Source organism: Bos mutus, chromosome 28 (assembly GCF_027580195.1).
Source record: "Bos mutus isolate GX-2022 chromosome 28, NWIPB_WYAK_1.1, whole genome shotgun sequence".
In the NCBI taxonomy this organism is placed as follows: Eukaryota; Metazoa; Chordata; class Mammalia; order Artiodactyla; family Bovidae; genus Bos; species Bos mutus.
The window spans coordinates 21,465,988-21,486,662 of NC_091644.1; the positions used below are offsets into that span (position 1 = coordinate 21,465,988).

At 42.5% G+C, this 20,675-nt stretch overlaps 2 non-coding genes across 2 annotated transcripts; both read right to left on the reverse strand.

Annotated features, from left to right (window-relative positions):
- Positions 1-4,413: 4,413 nt before the first annotated feature.
- Positions 4,414-4,485, reverse strand: TRNAC-ACA (transfer RNA cysteine (anticodon ACA)). Its single transcript has one exon. It is a non-coding gene; the product is annotated as a tRNA-Cys (tRNA).
- A 13,971-nt stretch (positions 4,486-18,456) lies between these two features.
- Positions 18,457-18,538, reverse strand: TRNAS-UGA (transfer RNA serine (anticodon UGA)). Its single transcript has one exon. It is a non-coding gene; the product is annotated as a tRNA-Ser (tRNA).
- Between the last annotated feature and the right edge of the window lie 2,137 nt (positions 18,539-20,675).

Sequence of the window (20,675 nt, forward strand, 5' to 3'; positions counted from 1 at the left end):
TACTGTTTAGTACTGTTTAGGACTTCCCTGGTGGCTCAGATGGTAAAGCATCTGTCTACAATGAGGGAGACCCGGGTTCAATCCCTGGGTTGGGAAAATCCCCTGGAGAAGGAAATGGCAATCCACTCCAGTACTATTGCCTGGAAAATCCCATGGACAGAGGAGCCTGGTAGGCTACAGTCCATGGGGTCGCAAAGAGTCAGACACGACTGAGTGACTTCACTTTCACTTTTCACTGTTTAGTTTATTACAGAGGCATTAAAAATCATGATTATGAAGACAAAGGAGAGCAAAAACCTTATGAAATAATTGTAATGAAAAATATAAAATATACTATTGTTACAAAAGAAGCAACAGGCCTCTAATGAAGTCATGAGTGCTAAGCCCACATCACCAAACTGAAACTTAGAACCTAGTCTAGTTGCAGTTTCAGTCTCTTCCAGGAATGTAGTTTTAACTGCTCAGTTTGGAATTTTCTGGTCAGCACCGTGAGGCTATCTGCCACAGGAGGCTTTTCCATCCTCCAAAGGAAGATGACGTAACCCAGTCTTTCCTTATCTCTTCCCCCTTTTGCCTATAAAAACTTTCCATCTTACATAGCTTCTCAGAGCTCCTTTCTCTTTGCTAGATGGATTGCTGCCCAATTCATGAATTGTTCAATAAAGTCAATTAGGTCTTTAAAATTTACTTGGTCGAATTTTGTTTCTTAATACTATATTAAATTGCTGTAGTCTCTCCCATTAGGAAGCTTCCATAAGCCTTTTATCCTTATCCATCAGAGGGCAGACACAATGAAAACCGCAATCCCAGAAAACTAATCAAACCGATCACATGGACCACAGCCTTGTCTAACTATGAGCCATCTGTGTCGGGCCACCCATGACGGCTGGGTCATGGTGGAGAGTTCTGACAAAATATGGTCCACTGGAGAAGGGAGTGGCAAACCACTTCAATATTCTTGCCTTGAGAATCCTGTAAACACTATAAAAAGGCAAAAAGGTATTACACTGAAAGATGAACTCCCCAGGTTGGCAGGTGCCCAATATCTTACTAGAGAAGAGTGGAGAAATAACTCCAGAAAGAATGAAGAGATGGAGCCAAAGTAAAAACAACACTCAGTTGTGGATGTGACTGGTGATGGAAGTAAAGTCCGATGCTGTAGAGAGCAATATTGCATAGGAACTTGGAATGTTAGATCCATGAATCAAGGTAAATTAAGAGTGGTCAAACAGGAGACGGCAAGAGTGAACATCGACATTTTAGGAATCAGTGAACTAAAATGGACTGGAATGGGCGAATTTAATTCAGATGACCTTTATATCTACTACTGTAGGCAAGAATCCCTTAGAAGAAATGGAGTAGCCCTCATAGTCAACAAAAGAGTCTGAATTGCAGTACTTGGATGCAATCTCAAAAACAACAGAATGATCTCTGTTCGTTTCCAAGGCAAACCATTCAGTATCACAGTCATCCAAGTCTATGCCCCAACTGTAATGCTGAAGAAGCTGAAGTTGAATGGTTCTATGAAGACCTATAAGACCTTCTAGAACTAACAACCAAGAAAGATGTCCTTTTAATCATAGGGGACTGGAATGCAAAAGTAGGAAGTCAAGAGATACCTGGAGGAACAGGCAAGTTTGACCTTGGAGTACAAAATGAAGGAGGGCAAAGGCTAACAGTTTTGTCAAAAGAACGCACTGGTCATAGCAAATACCATCTTCCAACAACACAAAAGACAACTCTATATGTGGACATCACGATATGGTCAGTACTGAAATCAGATTGAGTATATTCTTTGCTGTCAAAGATGGAGATGCTGACCATATGGTCAGCAGAAACAAGACTAGGAGCTGACTGTGGCTCAAATCATAAACTCCTTTTTGCCAAATTCAGACTTAAATTGAAGGAAGTAGGGAAAACCACTAGACCATTTAGGTATGACCTAAATCAAATCCCTTACGATTATACAGTGGAAGTGACAAATAGATTCAAAGGATTAGATCTGATAGAGTGCCTGAAGAACTATGGAGGGAGGTTTGTGACAATGTACAGGAGGCAGTGATCAAGACCATCCCCAAGAAAAGAAATGCAAAAAGGCAAAATGGTTGTCTGAGGAGATCTTACAAATAGCGGAGAAAAGAAGAGGAGCTAAAGCCAAAGGAGCAAAGGAAAGATATACTTATCCAAATGCAGAGTTCCAAAGAATAGCAAGGAGAGATAAGAAAGCCTTCCTAAGCGATCAATTTAAATAAATAGAGGAAAGCAATGGAATGGGAAAGACTAGAGATCTCTTCAAGAAAATTAGAGATACCAAGGGAACACTTCATGAAAAGACGGGCACAATAAAGGACAGAAACGGTATAGACCTAACAGAAGATATTAAGAAGAGGTGGCAAATATACACAGACGAACTATACAAAAATGATTTTCATGACCCAGATAACCATGATGGTATGATCACTTACCTAGAGCCAGACATCCTAGAATGCAAAGTCAAGTGGGCCTTAGGAAGCATCTCTATGAACAAAGCTAGTGGAGGTGATGGAATCCCAGTTGAACTATTTCAAATCCTAAAAGATGATACTGTGAAAGTGTTGCACTCAAGTGTCAGCAAATTTGGGAACTCAGCGGTGGCCACAGGACTGGAAAAGGTCAGTTTTCATTCCAATCCCAAAGAAAGGCAATACCACAGAATGTTTAAATTACTGCACAATTGTACTCATCTCACATGCTAGCAAAGTAATGTTCAAAATTCTTCAAGCCAGGCTTCAATAGTATGTGAACCAAGAACTTCCAGATGTTCAAGCTGGATTTAGAAAAGGCAGAGGAACCAGAGATCAAATTGCCAGCATCCATTGGATCATCAAAAAAGCAAGAGTTTCAGAAAAACATCTACTTCTACTTTACTGACTACGCCAAAGCCTTTGACTGTGTAGATCACAACGAGCTGTGGAGAATTCTTAAAAGAGACCACCTGACCTGACTTCTGAGAAATCTGTATGCAGGTCAGGAAGCAACAGTTAGAACCTGACATGGAACAATGGATTTATTCCAAATTGGGAGAGGAATACCTCAAGGCTGTATATTGTCACCCTGCTTATTTAAGTTATATGCAGAGTACATCACGTGAAATGCTGGGCTGAATGAAGCACAAGATGAAATCAAGATTTCCAGGAGAAATATCAATAACCTCAGATACGCAGATGACACCACCCTTATGGCAGAAAATGGAGAAGAACTAAAGAGCATCTTGATGAAGGTGAAAGAGGAGAGTGAAAAAAGCTGGCTTAAAATTCAACATTCAATAAAACAAAGATCATGGCATCTGATCCCATCACTTCATGGTAAATAGATGGGGAAACAATGGCAACAGTGAGAGACTTTATTTTCTTGGGCTCCAAAATCACTAAAGATGGTGACTGCAGCCATGAAATTAAAAGACACTTGCTCCTTAGAAGAAAAGCTATGATCAACCTAGACAGCATATTAAAAAGCAGAGATATTACATTGCCAACAAAGATCTGTCTAGTCAAAGCTATGTTTTTTTCCAGTAATCATGTATGGATGTGAGAGTTGGGTTATAAAGAAGATGGATTGCTGAAGAATTGTTGCTTTTGAACTGTGGTGTTGGAGAAGACTCTTGAGAGTCCCTTGGATGGCAAGAAGTTCAACTAGTCAATCCTAAAGGAAATCAGTCCTGAATATTCACTGGAAGGACTGATGCTGAAGCTGAAGCTGAAGCTCAATATTTTGGCCACCTGATGCAAAGAACTGGCTCATTGGAAAAGACCCTGATGCTGGGAAAGATTGAAGGCAGGAGGAGAAGGGGATGACAGAGGATGAGATGTTTGGATGGCATCACCAACTCAATGGACATGAGTTTGAGCAAGCTCCTGGAGTTGTGGTAGACAGGGAAGCCTGGCATGTTGCAGTCCATGGGGTCTCAAAGAGTCAGACACGACTGAGCGACTGAACTTAACTGAATACTGTATTATTTCCTGTGTATCTCTATATGTTTGAAATAGTCCATGATTTAATTTAAAAATTTATTTTAATTTAGTTATTATTTTTGACTGCACTGGGTCTTTGTTGCTGCACACGAGCTTTCTCTAGTTGCCTAGAGTAGAGGCTACCCTCTAGCTGCAGTGTGCGGACTTCTCACTGCGGTGGCTCCTCATGTTGTGGAGAACAGGGCGTTCAGGCTTTAGTAGTTGTGGCACATTGAACCTGTGTCCTCCACTAGCAAGTAGATTCTTGCCACTGGACCATTCTTAGTCTTAGTCTTAGTGAAGTCGCTCAGTCGTGTCTGACTCTTTGCGACCCCATGGACTGTAGCCTACCAGGCTTCTCTGTCCATGGGATTTTCCAGGCAATAGTCCTGGAGTGGATTGCCATTTCCTTCTCCAGGGGATCTTCCCAACCCAGGGATCGAACCTGGGTCTCCTGCATTGTAGACAGACACTTTACCATCTGAGCCACCAGGGAAGTCTAGGGAAGTCCAATGATTTAATTTTAAATACAGTTCTGTATTAAACTATATACAAATAGAACAGGAAGGAAATAGACTATTGTGATAAAGTTGGTGTGTTAGGTGCTTGGTGAGGAATAATTATTTTTATTTTCTCTGTTTTCCAAGTTTTATGTAAAGCAGAGTCTTGCTATCTCCTTTTGCCCCTTTGGACCCACTCTCTGCCCCGTTTCTAGCTACAGAGACTGACTGGAGGTGTTTGGACCATGGGGAGGCCCACTCAGGGTGTGGAGGAGGGGAGAAGAGTGAGGAGGTTCAGCTCTCTGCCTTCAGGATTGCTGTGGACTCCTCAAGGACAGTCCTTTCCTCAGAACTCCTGTCTGAGTTTTGGTGGCCACTCCCTCTCCTCATAAAAGGCGCAATGAGAAAACTGTAAGTTTCAGTTTTATCTGGGGACTCAGTAATAACTACAACCCGGGAGACAGCCTTTCAGAGAGCTCTTAGGAACTGCTCTGAGGATGTAAGGGGAGAGGTGAGTATATATGTGATTTTAACTAAGGAGTAGGTGTGGCCCAGCACACATCTCAGTAGACATTTGCTGCTGGTCACAGGGAGCAGGTATCTCAGCTAATTATTTTTAAGCTTTTCTAAGTGTGGGAAGATGCATGAATCCGGGTTCATATTACTATCTCAGGGCCTGTTTCCCTGAAGCATAGAATGCCTCATCTTGTTCTTAGTCCTGAATTCCTTTTAGGGTGTACTGTTGATCAGTGACAGTAATCCTTGCAGAACTAGATGGCAAGGGACATTCCTTGTTTCACCACTTCCTGTCCCTTGTGAGTTTTCTGTACCCTCTCCATAACCTTCAAAAATAGCCTTTTCTTACTAAGCCCATATAGAATTGCCCTAAGTTGAGTATGCTTTCAGTTTCTTACTGCTACTCTATTAATCATGCCCTTTCATTTTCTATATTTTTGGTGCTTTGACATCTGGGGCCTTACTAACCCTGGAGAGACTGTCCCTCCCAGGGCAACGAGTTCCTGGAGACATTGAACATCTCAGCTGCAAGCATACCTTTTATATGCAAGTGAACCAATCCTGAGTGTACCTCCACCAACTGTGGGCCACTATTACTCTATCTTGATCACTCCAGGGCCAGATACCAGACAACTAGGAATAAACCTTAAGTACCCAACAGCCTGCTGAAATCATTCAAACTAGCCAATCCTAAACCTATTTGCCCTGTCTTCCCAGCTCCTCACAGAAACCAAAATAGAGCCTCTCGCCCACCTTTCCCCCTTGCTTCCTCTACTTCTGGACAGACCCATGGCTTGGCGTGACCCCTCCCTTTGGTAACTGTTGCCAACTAAAAATTGTCACTTGCCATCTGCCTCTGCAGGCTTCCCTGGTAGCTCAGTGGTAAAGAAGCTGCCTGCCAATGTATAAAATGCAGGACACGTGGGTTTGATCCCTGGGTCGGGAAAATCCCCTGGTGGAGGAAATGGCAACCCGCTCCAGTATTCTTGCCTCGAGAATTCCATGGACAGAGGAGCATGGTGGGCTACCGTCCATGGGGTCACAAAGAGTTGGACACGACTTAATGACTTAACAACAACAACAACATCTGCCGCTGTAAGGATTAGGTTGGGCTACTTCGGTCCCTGACCTGAAAGAAGTTCAGGGTGGAGATCAGGAATGAGGCACTCTGTGCTCTGGGATAAAATGGCAGAACAGGTTTTGGATAGTTAAATATTTTCAGGAGATTTTATGAGTCCAATTTTTTGAATCTTCTCATATTTAGAAAGAGACATATTTAACAGAGACATCCCCTCCTCATGACTAACAGCAACCTTCTGTTTATATGTGTGTTTGTCTGTACTTATCTCCCTTCACTAAAGTCAGATAGAGTACTGACCTTCCCCCAACCACTTTGCAGCAGTTCCTGAGAACTCTCTCCTGGGCTATTGCCCCCAGTAAAAACTTAGCTCACAATTCTCACCCTGTTCATTTTTTTTCAGTCAATATTGTGAATAAGAAATTATCTTTTCAATGATAATCTCTGTTGTCCTTACCATACCTGAATAATAAAACCTACTTTTTAGAACAGATATAAACATTTTGATACTTTTATTTTTTTTTCAAATATAATGCCCACCAGAACTTGTGACATTGCAGAAGAGTTATAATTGGAAATGAGATAGCTGTGTGGTGGGCTTAAGCAGAAAGATGTGTCAAGGGACTTCCCTGGTGGCCCAGTGGCTAAGACTCTGCCCCCAGTGCTAGGGGTCCAGGTTCAATCCCTCCTCAGGGAACTAGATTCCATGTGTCTCAACTAAAGATCCTGCATGCTGCAAAGATTGAAGAGCCCATGTGCTGCAAATAAAACCTTGTGAAACCAAATAAATAAACAAATACATATTTTTAATAAGGGACTATTACCTTAAAAAAATGTGTTTAAAAAAAGAGGCCCCAGATGAAGTCATTTGTCCCCCACATAGCAAGATTTAGTTGCAGTTTCAACACCTACTAGAAAAGTGACAGTTTAAACAGTCAATCTGAAATTTCCTCATCAGCCCTATTGAGGAATCCTGTGTGACAAAGACCCCTACTATTCCCTTTCACACAAAGACATCAGCCTGGCCTAAAAGAATTCTTTCTTTTGCTAATACCTTCTTGCCCCACCCTCATTCTGCCTCAGAGCTTCTCTATTTACTGATTGGGTTGCTGCGTGATTCAAGAATTATTGAAGAAAGCCAATAAGATCTTCACGTTTACTCAATTGAATTTTGGTTTTTGACCAATGAAAATCTCTCTTATTCCCTCAATAGCCCAACATTCCCCTCAGTGGGAATGCTGTTGTAATAGATAATAAAAAAGAGCAGCTAAGATATTGAAATATGGGGACTTCCCTGATGGTCCAGTGATTAAGACTCGTGCTTCCAAAGAAGGGGCCACAGGTTGGCTCCCTGGTTGGGGAACTAGGATCCCACGTGATGTGTGGTGTGGCCAAAAAATTAAAAAATTGAAAATATGAAGATACAGCCTAGTTGTCAGCAGTCTGGGTGTTTCACAGAGACAATCAAGAAAAATGTTTAGGGGTTTCTATTTTAATGAAGTTTAAAAAGTGTTGGGGATAAAAACAAAGAATAATTTACTCAAAGTTAGTGCTGGTGGTGCTGGTATGTTAATACAGGTTAGAAACGAGTGGCCAGGAAGCATCAATCTGCCTGAGCTCTGGTCATTTTTCAAGCCTGGATGAATGTAAGGTAAAATCAAATTGTTACAAGTAGATTTGACCTATATATTAGCTAATTTTCATGGCAGAAATAGGAACAGGAAAAGCAATAGATAAGAGTGTCTCTGTGCCTCTTTGCCTGCATTTAAGAAATAAATTTGTTTCTGCAATGGATGCACCCTCAAGTCAGTCTTGCAAAGGAGTCGGGACTGTGGCATGATATTAATATAGGTACTGAAAAAATTCATCAAGTCATACATCTCACCCCTGAAAATAGAAGCAGGAACTGAGAGTGGGTCTTGTGGACCTCCCATCACTCCCTTGCCTTACAAATAATCATTGTCATTCTTCAGGGAAAGTTTCAGACCTGCATTATTTGTAATATCAGCCTTTGCTGTCTTTTTTATGAGCCAGAGGCAGTGAACACTATACCCAGAGGCCATTGGCTGAGGTCACACAAATGATTCCTGGAGCATCTTCAATTGTTAATAAAAATTCCAGGAAGCCCAGTAGCTACTGGGTAGAATGTGGAGCTAAGCAGCAGGGAGGGGAAACAGGAGGAAGAGAAGGGAAATGGAAATTAACTCACTTGACATGTCAAAAGGTAAATGAGTACTTTTACTTCTGATCCTCCCTTTCCCCTGGAAATAAAATAGATTACCAGAGTAGAGGCTTCCCTTTTCTTTCTAGGTTATTTGTGTAGACTATACCTTGTAATTTTATTTATTTTTCAGCTTTATTGAGGTTTGACTATGCTTTTAGAACCGTTTGATTTCTTGTAGCGAATTCTTGTTAGGTGCTCAAAGGGCTGACCCCTTTCTCCCAATTGTACATGAAAATGGGTAACAGAGATTAAGCTTCTTGCTTTAGAAAATGTCATATATATATGTATACACACACACAAGATTTTCTTTTAAGCACTTTTTTTTTTTTGTAAAATCAAAAGATTGGAGAACTTGACTGATCGTCAACAACGATTTGGTTAAATAAATTTGGGTCCGTTCATTCTGAGGCATTGATTCAAGCTCTACCTGCAGATGGTATTTGAGTTAGCAGAGGCCATTTTTAATGAGAAAGCTCTTTATATAGAAAGATGTTCACAATGTTCTTTTCAATAGCAAAAGAAGGTTCAGAACAATTTGTATAGGATGCTAACATTATTTTAAAAATATGTGTATTCTTGTGTGTGCATAAAGGAGGTGCTGAAAGAAAAAATGAGAAACTGATAACTGGTGGTCCAGGAAGGCGATGTTGGTGGCAGGATGCCAGGGAAGGTTGGGAACCACTATGATTTTGATCTATAAGAATATATTGCCTATTTGATAAGCAAGTCAACATAATTTAAGTACAAAAAATCTTCACTTTGTCTTGCTATATAAAAGGATTCCTGGTGTTTCCATTCTTGGCTGTCCCTGATATATAATACCTGATATTCTTGTTGGCTTTTCTGGAGTATTTCTTGAACATGGGACAGATAAGGAAGAACATGAATTGAATTTTGCTTACATGACATTTTAAAAACTTACTTCTGTGTATATCCTCAAATCTGTGTGTATGGGGTAGTGTGTGTGTATGTATGTGTATGTGCATGTTGCTGGGTGTGTATATTTCAAATCAGCCATTAAGGAGAGTCAAGAGTGCCAGTGTGTGAGAAATTGCTAAGTCTGTTCTGTGGGAGATGTTGTTAAGTCAGATGAACTCTTCCAGCATCATGTTGGAGAGTACTTTGAAAGAAGGTCATAAAGATGTCAGGGCCAAATTTTGAGGGGCCTTTGCTAGGACTCCTAAGCTAGGGAGTTTGCCTTTATTCTGCCCGCCAAGGGGATCCACTGGGGAGATTGGTGGTTCAGATCATTGTCTAAGAAGAGGCAATGATGGTGGCCAGAGAGGCTTACCAAGTCCAGAGGATGCAGGAAAGAGGGTCCTCCAAATCAGATTTTTCCTTCCCAGAGATAGGTCATCTCACATCCAGGGGTCAAGACACATATCATGCAGTTGATACATACATTTAAAAAGTTGGGGCAGGGACTTCTCTGGTGGTGCCGTGGCTAAGACTCTGCATTCCCAATGCAGGAGGCCTGGGTTCAACCCCAGTCAGGGAACTAGATCTCACATGCTGCAGCTAAGAGTTTGCGTGCTGCAACTAAGACCCACTGCGGTCAAATAAATTAAAAAAAAAAACAAACAATAGGAGTGGACTGGAGTTGGAAGGAGGAAAGTAACGCAGGCTGGGAAGTTATATTTTTGAAACCAATAATGAACTGTTAATGGCATCAGGGAAAAAGCCCACATAAGAGAATCTCAAAGGAGCTGCTAGCCTGTTAGAGAAGGCCTCACCCAGTCTCAATACATCCTCACCAGAGCCTGGGCAGCTTTACCTATCAACTCCCTGGGAACTTGTTCCCTAATTTATCCAGCTGAGAGAGACAACAGAACAAAGAAAATTTCACCCCAGCAACATAAATCGAAAGACCTCTTTTATTCCTATCCAGTGGCTCCTCCTAGACACTGTTATGAGGGACCAGCTCTGGGAAAAGGGGAAGGACATAACAGCATGTGATCCCACCCTCAGTTCCTCACTGGTAAACTAGCTGTGACCTGTTTCCCAGAGTTAAATGAAACAATGTATGTAAAGCACTTATCACAGTGCCAGGCCTATGGTTCTAGTTCAGAAAATGGCTCTGATCATGCCACAGTGTAGAAATAATAATTATTGCCTCTTAGTAGATAAGGAAACTAAGGCTGAGAAAGGTTAAGTAAGGAGCCCAAAGTTACACAGCAAGAAAGGAAAGAAGCCTGGATTTGAAGCCTGGTTGCTCTGACTTCAAAGTCCCTCTTCTTCCTGCTTGTTCAGGGCACTTTGCAAATAAACTTGCAAACATGAATTCAAACCTCACCTTAAGAAGCTCAAAGGCTGAATGGCTTTGTTTACAGCAGCAGACCCAATACCTTCTTATTTCAGAGCAGAGGCCTACATGGCAAAATACAGAAAGAGAAGAAAATAAGCAGGTATTTCCACGGTCTGCACCCCATCAGTCTCCTGCTGAGTGGAGCTGACAAGCATGATATACAGGAAAGAACACCAGATGTATTGAGATGTATTCACATTGATGTATTGAGATGGAATGATCTTAGAAAACATTTACTCCAAATTTTGTCTCATGTATGTATTACTGATGTCTTTTCTTGCTGTTGTTTAGTTGCTAAGTCATGTCTGACTCTTGCGACCCCATGGACTATAGCCTGCCAAGTTCCTCTGTCCATGGGATTTCCCAGGCAAGAATACTGGAGTGGGTTGCCATTTCCTTCTCCAGGAGATCTTCTGAACCCAGGGATCGAAACTGGGAATCCTGCATTGGCAGGTGGATTCTTTACTACTGAGCCAGATATGTTTATATTGATGGAAATTGTAAGATTTCATATGTATGTATTAATATAAGTGTGAAACCATAAGTGAAATGTTAACAGCCTCTTAACAATGTCCCAATTAATTGTATTTTAACAATTATAACTTGGAAAGACTTTTTTTTTATATTATACTGGGGAGAGTCCTCTAGAGCAGGGATTGTGAACTCCAGCCTGTGGGCCAATCCAGCCTGATGAAAGGTTGCTGCTGCAAGCCGTGTGTTACGCCGGGATTGGTGTCCTCCAGGGGAGAGGATTTCGATCCGGGGTCAGAGATGAGGCTTGACTACTTGGAACTTTTTGTGTAGCAAAGTTTTATTGAAGTATAATAGAGATAGGGAAAGCTTCTGACATAGGCATCAGAAGGGGACAGAAAGAGTGCCCCCTTGCTAGTTTTTAGCAAGGTGTTTTATGTCTGTTAGAAAGCCATTAGGGCTTCCCTGGTAGCTCAGTTGGTAAAGAATCTACCTGCAGTTCAGGAGACCCAGGTTTGATCCCTGGGTTGGGAAGATCCCCTGGAGAAGGAAATGACAAACCACTCCAGTATCCTTGCCTGGAAAGTCCCATGGACAGAGGAGCCTGGTGGGCTACAGTCCATGGGGTCCCAAAGAGTTGGGCACTCTTTAATTTTGTGTAGGGAAGGGAAAATATCTGCCACTTGCAGTTTATTTCTTCTTGCTGCTTGGGGACCTCTGGCCTTGCTACCTGTTACCCTCTCACTGCTGCCTGCTTGTGTAAATAAAGTTTTGTTGGAACTCATTTGTTTATGTCTTCTTTCGTGTTACAAAGACAGAGCTGAGTAGTTGCAACAGAAACCGCATGACCTGTAAAGCTGAAAATATCTACTAGCTCATCTTTTACAGTAAAACTTTGCTGATCTCTGTACTACAAATGTGTACCAAAAGGAACTATGGCATTTCTGTGCTCCAGCGTCCCAATATATATGATGTCAGAACATTAACAGTCTTTCTCCAATTATGCATGTGTCTTAACATCTGGAAGATAAATACCTTTTATATGGACACTGTATATACTTATCTCTTAGAATGAAATATGGTGTCAGGTGAAATATGTAAAAAATTGCCTTTCTAGAAAAATACTTTGAATTTGTCTCAAATGACTATGTTTGGGAGGGAAACATATCCCCCCGAAGTGTTTGGGAAATAATGTGATACGAAAGAACAAAGGGTTCTGAGATCTCTGGAGTGGGACCTGGTATTGATGAGCTGACCAGGCCAGGACTGTGCCCTGCCTCAGCACCTCAGTGAGGAGCAGAGCAATTCCTGACTCTTTTCCATCCCTGACCTCAAGCATCAAAGAGCATCAAAAGCATGAAGCCCATGGACCATGTTCTCTGTCCCTGGTGTCTTCTGATCGGCCTAGAGATACCAATGGATGCCTGGCCTTGTTCACTCATGCCTCCCCTGGCAGCGCAGTACCAGACAAAGCGGCTAAGGTAAACCTAAGTCCCTCCCATCCACTCTTTAGGCCTTGGAATCCAACCCATGAAAGAGTGTCCCCAGGTCTAGGACTAAGCTAAGGTAAACCTAAGTCCCTCCCATCCACTCTTTAGGCCTTGGAATCCAACCCATGAGTGTCCCCCAGGCCTAGAACTGATGAGTAGAAGTGAGGGGAAATGGGAAGGAAAAAGAAATAACCAGTTTCCTGTGGCATCCAGTCTACCAGCCTGAGTGAGCTTGTCTGATTAACTTCATGTATGTTGGGAGGGTAGCTAGTGATTAAAACAAGAGCTGAAAACTCTTTCTCCATCATTGCTTCAGATAGAACAAATCAAATTTTTCTGTCTAAAAATTCCAATGTCAGAGGTTCTGTCTCTCTAGCTCCTGCAGAGACTATGACTTAGGCATCATTGTTAGTTGTTTCTGCTCTTGCATTTAGAAAAGGCATAAGACCAGATGTTCTTGAGGATGTGGGCACATTGGGGAGTGATGCCTTCAGAGGTGGGCATGGGGGGTTTGTCAGGGCCAGAAGGAACTTGGAATATAAGTTTTACACATGTTCTAGGCCATCCCTATCTCTGAATCGCTTTTCCCCAGCCACACTACACACCCCAGTGTAGGTTTCCATTAATGAAACCACTGGGGATGAAACTCCTTTACAATAAACATGATGTGTTAAAACAAAATAACAGCTTCATAAATCATACTAAAGAGTGCTACAATGCATCAGGTGGTTCAGCTGCAACATTCCTGCTGATCTATGCAGTTAGGACACAAATCTATTCAGGCATAATTTTTTAAAAAGTTTGTATTTATTTATATTTATTTTTGGCTGCGCTGGGTCTTCAGTGTGGTGTGCGGGCTTCTCATTGGAGGGGCTTCTCTTATAGAAGAGCAGAAGCTCTAGAGCTTGAGGGCTTCAGTAGCTGTGGCTCCTGGGCCCTAGAGCACAGGCTCAGTAGTTGTGGCACATGGGTTTAGTTGCTCCGCGGCATGTGGGATCTTTCTGAACTAGGGATCAAAGCTGTGTCCTGTGCATTGGCAGGCAGATTCTTTACCACTGAGCCACCAGGGAAATCCCTCAGGTACAGTTTTGATTCATCCCTGAAAGTTGAAGGAAAGCAGAGTATACCCACCCTCATTAGAGACTCTATCTCCCACTGTTTCAGGTATTCTGAGATCTTTAAAAAAATTTTTATTTGGTTGCATCAGTTCTTAGTTGTAGCATAGGGGGATCTCTGTTGCCTCATGCAGGATCCTTCTGCTGTGGACTTAGTTGCTTTGAGGCATGTGGGAACTTAGTTCCTTGCCCAGGATCAAACCCTTGTCTCCCATATGGCAAGGTGGATTCCCAACCACTGGGCCACCAGAGAAGTCCCATTTGAGACCTTGTGCTTGCTAATCTTCTCAACCACAAAACTCATTCAGAAAAATTATTTATTGAGGGCCCACTAAGGACCAGATATGGAGAAGGAAATGGCAACCCACTCCAGTATTCTTGCCTGGAGAATCCCATGGACAGAGGAACTTGGTGGGCTACAGTCCACGGGGTCGCAAAGAGTCAGACACGACAGAGCAACTTCACTTTCACTTTCACAAGGACCAGCTAAGGAGTTTCAGTGGTTAAACACACATATATATCCCACACTATATGTTCACATGCAGGGAGAAATTAAGCAAATATTCATACTAATGTATCACATAGTACAGTAAATGTTGTGAAGAAAAAGAATAAAATGGTATGAAATCACATAAGAAGGCAACCTAATTTGATGGGGAGGGTTACATTGGAGCATACATAAAATTCCTAAGGTGGGAAAGAGTGTAATCTCTTCAAGAAACTAAAGGAAAGGACAGTATATCTTGCCAGAGAATGAGTGGGAGAAGCCCAGTTGGTATGCTGGCAGGATCATGGGGAACTAAGGGGTCATTGTAGGGAGTTTAGTCTTTATTGTAAGAGCACTTGGGAATCTCAAGAAAGGTTTTCAGAGGAGAGTTATTAGACCAAATGTGCATTAAATTTTTTTTTTGGCTGTGCCATGTGGCTTGCTGGGTCTTAGTTCCCCCACCAGGGATTGAACCTGGGCCCAGAGCAGTGAAAGCAGACTCATAACCATCAGGTAATTCCCAGTATGTGAAATTTTTGAATTTTATTTTATGGACAGTAGATTAAAGGGGAGGAAGAGTAGATGGGGGAGACAGGAGGCTGAGAAGTAATCAGCCTGAGAGGTGATGTTGATTTAGATTGGGTGATGGTGGTAGATTTGGAACCAAGTGGATTCTGAGCATATTTAGGGATAACCTCAGTGGGCACTTGGGGTGGATAGATGAGGTGGGGAATAGGAAGTATCAGGATAATTCCAAGTGGGTATGTCCTGCTCAGAGGGTCGAGATGCTGCAAACTGGAAGTACAGATGGAGAAGGACCTGGATTTGGAAGGCGAGGATGGTTAAGAGTTCAGTATTTCCTTACAGATCAACTGATTACAATTTACAAAAAATTCTCTTCAGTTTATCTACATTGAAAAACTTTTTGAACTCTGGGAAGTTGAAGGATTTATTTATTCATTTTTTAAAGGATTTATTTTGTATTAATAGAAGTGGATAGAGAAATATCTGAGGTAGGGTAAGGAGACTTTGGAATCATATTTATAACTTCCTCTGCCTTCTAAGAGGGGCTCTTTGATTGTTGGGCACACTGATGCCAATGCACAGGGATGAGACTTAATTACTCTGTATTATGAAAGAGTGAAAGAGCTGGGATCTTGAGGGAAAATCCTCAAGGTCATTCACCGTATGAAGTTGGGTTGGAACTTGTAGGCTTCCGGGATGCATGGGAGAGTGAGGTGCTGGGGGACTGGGATGAAGAGAAAGGTGGAAGGAGAAGAAGTTGAGGTTGTGTCCTCCGAGGAGTGTGCTACAGAACCACTTCCACATCTCCTCTAAAATCTTCTGTGGATTTTCCTTTGCTCCCCACAGAGAGATGACATTCAGGTTACATGGAGGCCAGGGTGAAAGTGAACCACTCGTAGGGAGATGGGCATGGAGGTTGCCCAGAGAGATGGAGGTCTGTATGCACTTGCCTCCTGGTTCAGTTGGTTCTTTCAGGGCTACAAGACAGGGGAACAGAAGAAAAATAAAAAGATGGCAAGGAAAAAATAAGGAAAGGGAAGGAAATGGAAAGGTAAGGAAGGGAGGAGGATATTATATATTAAATTAACTCACGTTCATGCTAAGACAGAGGTTGCGTGTGTAAGTCGCTTCAGTTGTGTGTGACTCTTTGTGACCCTATGCACTGTAGCACACCAGGCTCCTCTGTCCATAGGATTTTCCAGGCAAGAATACTGGAGTGGGTTGCCATGCCCTCCTCCAGGGGATCTTCCCAACTCAGGAACCTGCAATGGGAGGCGGATTCTTTACCACTGTACCACCTGGGAAGCCTGAGGCAAAGGTAAGTGGTCTTCAAAAGGAAGATAACAAGTTTGCTTCCCCCTTGCCATTTTTTCCAGGGTATTCCAGGGGTGGACTGTGGACTTGTGTGTTGATGCATATATTTATTCATTCCTTTATTAAAGATTTATAGAGTACCTTTTCTGTGCTAGTCTCAAAGATGAGACATGATCCCTTTTTACATTCGCAGGAAATTTACTGTTTAGTGGGAAGAGAGGCAAACGGGCAGAAATAGTTCAATGTGAGATTTGCTATAATAAGTAGCAAGAATAAAAATGGGGCCTCTGGGGTCAAACCTGGAAATTGCAGGAATGCTTTACCCATAAGGTGACACTTGAAGAAAGAACATGAGTTTTCCCAGCAGGTAATGGTGAGGTGAAGAGGGAAGCTATATCTGGTGTTTGGAAGAAGAGAAGTTGACTGGGCCTGATTTAAGCAGAATACTTACTGGAAGGAAATCAAATAGTTCATAGAATCGCCAGGAGGGCTGCAAAGCCACTTTTGGAAAATGGGACAGGAGTAAGTTAGGCTAGGCAAAGTCCAAGATCACTGTGGAATGACAACACTACTGTTGCTGCTGTTGAAGGACTGACTGTAAACTTCATTTATAACCTTGGTGCTGCTACCCTTAGCAATCTCTGCAGCTGCCACTATGGCCTCTGCTTACCAACAGGGTGGATCCTTACCCTCCCTGCTTCTTTGCATTAATAGTTCTTTTTTAAAAAATATAAATTTATTTATTTTAATTGGAGGCTAATTACTTTACAATATTGTATTGCTTTTGCCATACATCAACATGAATCTGCCACAGGTGTACACGTGCATTAATAGTTCTGATTGAAAGTTGGGGGCAGTGAGCACATCTGATTGGTTGGGCCTAGGTCACATGCTGCCTCCCTACCTGCAAGAGGTACTTGGAAGCAAATATGTGGCTGTTTCAGCTTCTGTGATAGAGGGAGGGGGGAGTGAGGATAAATTGTAGTCTTCCATCTAGATTAAAAAAGAGAGCAAGTCCACTAACTAGGAAGGCAATTGTGTGTGAACAAGTGAAAAAGTTCAAAGACAAGAGCCATCAATCAGGGCTGGGAAGCTTTCTAATAACTTAAAAGGAGATGGAAGAGAAGGACGGGAAGGCTGGGGAGGCAGATAGGGGACTTATTTTGAAGGTCTTATGCCTAGAAATTTTGACTTTCCTGTTAGAAGTGTGTGGCAGACACAGTTGATTGTCCACTCCATATCCATCCATTTTTCTTCCTTATCAGTGAAATTCTAATTTTGAATTTGGTAGCAATACACTCAGCTTAAAACACTTATTTCATTAGAATTCCTTGTAGCTGGTGGGAGTTGGACAGGACTGAGCGACTGAACTGAACTGAACTGAGTGGTGGTCATGTTACACAGTTCAAGGGAATGAGATATAAACAGGGTTTTTGCCTCTTTGCTGAATACAGATGTGAGGTCTGGAGGTCTGGCAGTCATCTTAGGACAATGAGACAACATGCTTGGAATGTGGCCTGTGTGTTAAGAATGGCAGAGCAGAGGGACTTCCCTGGCAGTCCACTAGTTAAGACTGGTCCTTCCAAGGCAGGGGGCATGGTTCCCCTGGTTGGAGAGCTAAGATCCCACATGTGCCATGTGGACAAAAAATAAAATAAAAATGGCAGAAAAGAAAGCTGCAAAGAGCACTGTTTCATTGTTCCATTGGAGAGTTAACTGTTCCCAGATTTCTTGAGACAAACCACTTATGTGTTTAAGCCACTAGAGTTGGTCTTTTTATTATTAAAAAAAAAAAAAATACTGGATAAACACACACATTTTAGAAAAATAAGTTAAACAAAAAAACCTATCTGTTAGGAAAATTAAAATTAACCCCCCCCCCAAATTCCACCATCCTGAGATAATTACTGCTAACATTTTGGTTCTTTCTTTCCAGCCCCCATTCATTCTTTTTTTCTGCCATTCTTTCCATATAAATGATTATATAAATGAATTGTTTAACAAAAAATGTGATAATCGTATATATTGTCTTTCCACCTGTCCAACTTTATGCATTTGGAAATATATTGGAAAAGTCTTCCCATGTCTGTAATATCGTATTAGGTTTGCCATCAGTTTTAATGAGATGATAGCTTGTTCAGGCTATGATAGCCTGAAAATTCTCACCAATATTTATCTTCATTTTATCTTTATTCTGCGAACGAGGAACAAGATTCTGAAAGATTAGCTTGCTGTTTAGGATAAAGAAAGACTATTTCCATTAGTGTGAACAGCGGCATGTTCACAGCACTGACACTTGCTGGCTTTTCTTTGACACGTTTAATTTCTCTGTAGTCAGACCATTTAGCCGGCAGATACCGGAAATTCAGCTGAAGAATGCGGATTATCAATTGAGGGTATTTATTAGAAATCGGTGAAAAAAAGAGTGAAGCCAACCGCTTCCGCAGCGAGCAGGGTTCGAACCTGCGCGGGGAGACCCCATTGGATTTCAAGTCCAACGCCTTAACCACTCGGCCATCGCTGCCACGGAGAGAAAGGGAAGGCGGAGACACTTTAGTGTTAAAACTGAGCACATGCGCACCACACACGCTAGTGGGCGGGGCCTATAATCTTCCGGAGGTCTGCTGTGGGAGGCGGCCGGGGCTTACTGCTCAAGTTGCAGGAGCTACCTCGTTAATGCGAGGAATAATAAAATCTCCCTTAAGTAGTTTAAGTAAACGCCTTTAAGGAAGTATCTTAGAAATCCTTCCCTTCCATGCGCTTGGAAAATCGAAAATCGCCACCCTACTTAGCTTCTGGTCTCAGACCGGCTGTTTGCCCTCCCGCTTCCTCATTAGGTCACAGAGAGAGATCTGAAACAAATAACTCTCTCCTTCAGTGTTGCGGGCCCGCGTCCTGGAAAAGTTCTGCATCTTGGACTGCTTTGACCGCGGTGATTGTGTTGAGCGCTCCTCTTTTTGCGGAAAGACAGAGAGGAGTGCGGAAAGACAGGAGCCCTACGCAGCTGCCCCGGGTCTCGCCTCTCCCAGGTTCTTGCCCAGGCAGTCATCTTTCATTCTCTCCCCATTGACCCTTTCGTTGCTGAGCCCTTCTGGAAGAAAATGTGTCCGATTGTGGCCTCAGTTTTCTCAATTGACGGGGTGACTTGGAGATGCTTTGAGAACAAAGTTCTGCGAATTAGGTCTGCATTTTACCTTTAAATGCCATTAATTCCACCCGCCCCCTCCGCCCCACAAACTTGTTAAGTGTAGCTTCTGCACTGGGTACTTTAATTGCGTTATTTCATTAAGGTTCTCAGAATCCGGTAGGTCTGTACCCTGGTTCTTACTTCAGAGAACTGAGGCGGGAATGTGGCCCAAGGGTTGGCGCTGGCAATCCCAAGGTGCATGCAAGCACCTCCTACTCGCACACTGTGGCGTCCTACTACCAGAAAGTTCGGTCTGTTGAAGGAAGATCTTCAGAAAACCATAGGAGGCCTTTTATTACTTTAAATTTCTGAACCTGTTCAGGGAAACATTACCATCTTTCTCATGGTAATTTCTCACAGAAATTTTCACAGATGCAGAAATTTTCCTGGGCGTGGGCCGGGATATCATAGTAAGGCTGGAGAACGAATCCTTGCTCTTTGAAAGACCAGATGTTAAGTGACCTCACTTGAAAGTTGTGTAAATTTTCTTGAGATTTTTTTTTTCAGTACCTTTCTCATCTAAACTTTGAAAAAATTAATTTTTATTAGAGTATAGTTGCTTTAAAATGTTGTGTTAGTTTCTGCTGCATAGGAAAGTGAATCAGCCCTACATATACATATATCCACTCTTTGGCTTTCCTTCCCATTTGGGTCACTGCAGAGCCCTGAGTGGAGTTCCCTAGTGTGTATCTATAGTGTGGGTGTATACACACACACACACACACACACACACACACACACATACATATATGCGCTACTTTCTCAATTTGTCCCACTGTCTTCTTCCCCACCCTCTCATGCCCACATGTTTCTTCTCAACCTCTGTGTCTCTATTCCCGTCCTGCAAATAGGTTCATTAGTACCCCACTCCAGTACTTTTGCCTGGAGGATCCCACGGACGGAGGAGCCTGGTGGGCTGCAGTCCATGGGGTCGCTAGAGTCGGACACGACTGAGCGACTTCACTTTCACTTTCATGCATTGGAGAAGGAAATGGCAACCCACTCCAGCGTTCTTGCCTGGAGAATCCCAGGGATGGGGAAGCCTGGTGGGCTGCCGTCTATGGGGTCGCACAGAGTCGGACACAACTGAAGCGACTTAGCAGCAGCAGTACCATTTTTCTAGATTCCATACATATGGATCTTCCCGATGCAGGGATCAATTGGAAAGTGGGTTCTTTACCTCTAGTGCCACCTGGGAAGCCCAGTGCATTAATATACAATATTTGTTTTTCTGACTTACTTCACTCTGTATGACAATCTCTAGGTCCAGCCACGTCTCCACAAAGGATCCAATTTCACTCATTTTTATGACTGAGTAATCAATAACCTCAGATATGCAGATAACACCACCCTTATGGCAGAAAGTGAAGAGGAACTAAAAAGCCTCTTGATGAAAGTGAAAGTGGGGAGTGAAAAAGTTGGCTTAAAGCTCAACATTCAGAAAATGAAGATCATGGCATCGGGTCCCATCACT